This window comes from Myotis daubentonii, chromosome 3 (assembly GCF_963259705.1).
Source record: "Myotis daubentonii chromosome 3, mMyoDau2.1, whole genome shotgun sequence".
Classification (NCBI taxonomy): Eukaryota; Metazoa; Chordata; class Mammalia; order Chiroptera; family Vespertilionidae; genus Myotis; species Myotis daubentonii.
This window is the reverse complement of record NC_081842.1, coordinates 25,182,279-25,186,696: the sequence shown is the minus strand read 5'-3', so window position 1 is coordinate 25,186,696 and position 4,418 is coordinate 25,182,279. Positions and strand designations below refer to the sequence as shown.

Genomic DNA, 4,418 nt, shown 5'->3' with positions numbered 1-4,418 from the left:
AAAAATCAACACTATGCACGCAATTCCTTTATCCTTTTGCCTCTTTTCCAAACACATTGACACGGAAAGTCATAAAATAAACATTTCTGTCAATGTCTTCCTTTTCTAGGCATTTATCATAGATCTTTTGATAACTTTCAAATTATTTTCTTTTATAAAATTAAAGCAAATTCTGAAAACTGATTATCTATTGAAAAAAATAAATATTTACTTGTACAAGAAATCAATATTTACTTGTCTGAGAGAAAACTTAGGTGAATTTATGGATGGCGGGCATGGGTTGGGTGGCTGGAGAGGCTGGGGTGGATGCGCTGCCATATTTTGACCAAGGTTATGAAGCACCCGGCATGTGGGAAGTGGCTGCAGCACTGACGGAGGAGGAAATGCAGACACAGACCTACTAAGAACTACCTGAGCTTCCTGACAGCCCTGGATAGTTCTGCTTTGAGACAGACATAATGAGAAATGAATTTGAAAGATGGGCTGCTTAACAACCAATTGAATTGCTCAGTATGAAACGATATGAACTTCCAGCCCCTTTCTTGGGTCAGAAAAATGATATTACTGCATGGCAAGAATGTGTAAACAATTCTATGGCCCCGTTAGAGGATCTAGCGGTTCGAATTGAGAATCTAGAACTAATGTCACAGCGCAGATGCAATGCTTGGAAAGTATATAATGAAGATCTAGTTCCTATGACTGAACATGCACAGAAAAAAGCTCCAGAAGTTAAGGAAGCATATTTAAGATTTAAACTGGCAGCGAAAGAACATGCAACTCACAGCGGGATCTAACTTAAGAGAAAGGGAGTCAAATTGGGTATCCCTGGTCAGTAAGAATTATGAGATTGAAAGGACTATTGTACAATTAGAAAATGAAGTCTTTCAAATGAAGCAGCAACTCGGAGAGGACAACAAAGAAAACACCCAACAAGCCTTCTGAAAAGACATTAATTCGGTGGGTCGGAAGGAAGGCAGGTTGGGCTTTCATAGAAGATCAGGCACTGCTCTGTGCAGGTCGGCAGCATCTTACGGAAAACATCACTTGGTTTAGAAACCATAGAAAGTGGACCGTGATCTTCTATTTGTACATTAGAAAAATAAAAAGTTTCAACTTGGAAAAAATATTTACTTGTATGAGAAGGAATATATTTACTTATCAATACAGAGTGTTCGACTTTTTATCACAAGGGAAAACAAGAGACTTTGCTGATCATGGCAATTTGGTTTTTCCTATTTACAGGATAATGCGCCTTAGAAATAATTAAATAACATTCATTCAAGAAGAACATATGAATGGAAATATAATTTCTCATATAATGGAATTAACTTCCTAACTCTGTTACTGATTTTGTTGTTTAGAAAGAAAGCAAAAGCCCCACACTGCAATTGCTCAGCGGTTCTCAACCTGTGGGGTCACGACTCCTTTGGGGGTCAAATGACCCTTTCACAGGGGTTGCCTAAATACATCCTGCATATCAGATATTTACATTACGATTCATAACAGTAGCAAAATTACAGTTATGAAGTAGCAACGAAAATAATTTTATGGTTGGGGGTCACCACAACCTGAGGAACTGTATTAAGAGGTCAAGGCATTAGGAAGGTTGAGAACCACTGGCTTATGTGGAGCATTTTATAAAACAATGGATAGATTTTTCTCCTTTCAGCTTGATTGTAGAAAGGACCTAAACTTCCACTAGAGGGCGTCTTTACCCCATTTGGTCTTTTATAAAAATAGCCATCTTTTGCTTAATGCTGTTATATTATCTTTCAACTATACTTGACCCTAAGGAGCGAGTTGTGAATGATCCTGATATTAAAAGAGTTCTTAGAAATTCACACACAATCTTTTTCATTAAAAGTTTCAGTATTAATAACTGTTACTCTTATGAAATTATCTTTGGAACTAATTGTCATTCTCTCTTACCCCCTCTCTTGCACAAAAATTAACCTTTTAATGTGGGCAGCATGGGTGTAACCAACACTGAAATAATTAGCACATAATTTATTATGTACTCGATGAAATAGACTTTCTAAGTATTATTTCAATAGAAAAAAATCACAAAGGAAAAGGTGGATACATCTGACTCAATATAAAAATTAAATACGTGAATCTAAGTTAAAAGTATAAACAAAATTGAAATGCAACTAACAAACTAGAAAAATAAGAGTCACAAATATGAAAATGGTTTAAAAGCATTAATATATATAAACATGCAGATATATAAAACACTAAGCTCTTGATACAAGTAGACATAATATAAACATATTGTTTAATAAGAACAGTTAAAAAATTAATAACCCTATTAAAAATCTAGGAAACACAAGAAGATACAATATACTTTATAATCTATTAAGTTGCAAAGATAATAGGTATTAATGAGGGTGGAGAGAAGCATAATTTCATGCACTGCAGCTGTAAGAAAGTGCTGACCTGTAGGCCTGGTCAGGTGGCTCACTTGGTTAGAGCATTGTCCCGTACACCTAAAGGTTGTGGTTTTTATTCCTGGTCAGGACACATATCCAGGGCGCATTTTCAATCCTTGGTTGGGACGCAGTTTCTCTCTCTTTCTCTTCTTTCTTTTCCTTTCTCTCTAAAATCCATAAGAACATATCCTTAGGTGAGGATTAAAAAAAAAAAAAGTGCTGACTTATAGTGTGTAAAGAATGCTTGAATTGAAAAAAAAAAAATCTTGAGAGAACCAAGATGGCGGCATAGGTTAACGCCGGAGTTTGCTGCTTTGAACAACTACTTCAAAAGTGAAACCAAAAAACGGAAGGGACATCACTCAGAACCACAGGAACGCTGGCTGAGTGGAAGTCCTACAACTAGGAGGAAAGAGAAACGCATACGGACACTCAGAGGAGGCGCAGTGCTGAAGTCAAATTCTAAGGTGCGGAGTGCGCGGAGCGGGCTGGCGGCTGAGGGCGCGGTTGTTGTTTTCAATCGGGAGGGAGTCGCAGACTCTGAGCACCAGATCCGGGCGAGTCATTAGGGACCCAGACTCAAACGGGAGAAGCAGGACTGTCTGGCTTCAGTCAGAGCGAGTGCAGCTTTCTCTCCCAGCTTTGCAGCGGGTGCTGGGACTCAGAGAGGCAGAGCCCCTGTGGACAGGACTGAGAGCCGCCATAACTGCTCTCTCCGGCCCACCCTGTTGATCCTGTGCGACCCGCCCCGCCCAAGCCCTGCACAGAGGCATTTGCCGGATAGCCTCAGGCAAAGGCTAGATTAGCACCTCCCTAGAGGACAGAAGTTCTCTCACTGCTGACAAAGCTGATTCTCATAGCCACTTGGCCTGGAGGTCAAACCCTCCCTGGAATTAGCTACAACAATCAAGGTTTAACTATAAGACTGCGAACAAAGACCACTAGGGGGTGCACCAAGGAAGCATAACAAAATGCGGAGACAAAGAAACAGGACAAAATTGTCAATGGAAGAAATAGAGTTCAGAACCACACTTTTAAGGTCTCTCAAGAACTGTTTAGAAGCTGCCGATAAACTTAATGAGATCTACACGAAAACTAATAAGACCCTCGATCTTATATTGGGGAACCAACTAGAAATTAAGCACACACGGACTGAAATAACGAATATTATACAGACGCCCGACAGCAGACCAGAGGAGCGCAAGAATCAAGTCAATGATTTGAAATGTGAGGAAGCAAAAAACATCCAACCGGAAAAGCAAAATGAAAAAAGAATCCAAAAATGCGAGGATAGTGTAAGGAGCCTCTGGGACAGCTTCAAGCGTACCAACATCAGAATTATAGGGGTGCCAGAAGATGAGAGAGAGCAAGATATTGAAAACCTATTTGAAGAAATAATGACAGAAAACTTCCCCCACCTGGTGAAAGAAATGGACTTACAGGTCCAAGAAGCGCGGAGAACCCCAAACAAAAGGAATCCAAAGAGGACCACACCAAGACACATCATCATTAAAATGCCAAGAGCAAAAGATAAAGAAAGAATCTTAAAAACAGCAAGAGAAAGAAACTCAGTTACCTACAAGGGAATACCCATACGACTGTCAGCTGATTTCTCAACAGAAACTTTGCAGGCCAGAAGGGAGTGGCAAGAAATATTCAAAGTGATGAATACCAAGAACCTACAACCAAGATTACTTTATCCAGCAAAGCTATCATTCAGAATTGAAGGTCAGATAAAGAGCTTCACAGATAAGGAAAAGCTAAAGGAGTTCACCACCACCAAACCAGGATTATATGAAATGCTGAAAGGTATCCTTTAAGAAGAGGAAGAGGAAGAAAAAGGTAAAGATACAAATTATGAACAACAAATATGCATCTATCAACAAGTGAATCTAAGAATCAAGTGAATAAATAATCTGATGAACAGAAAAAAAAAAAAAGAAAAAAAAAATCTTAATTTTTCAGCCAAAATAGTATTGATTAGTGCAG

The 4,418-nt window shown here is 39.0% G+C and overlaps 1 pseudogene; it reads left to right on the top strand.

The window, feature by feature from the left end:
• Positions 1 to 266: 266 nt before the first annotated feature.
• LOC132229221 (pre-mRNA-splicing factor SPF27-like) lies at positions 267 to 1,070 on the top strand (annotated as a pseudogene).
• The last annotated feature ends 3,348 nt before the right edge of the window (positions 1,071 to 4,418 follow it).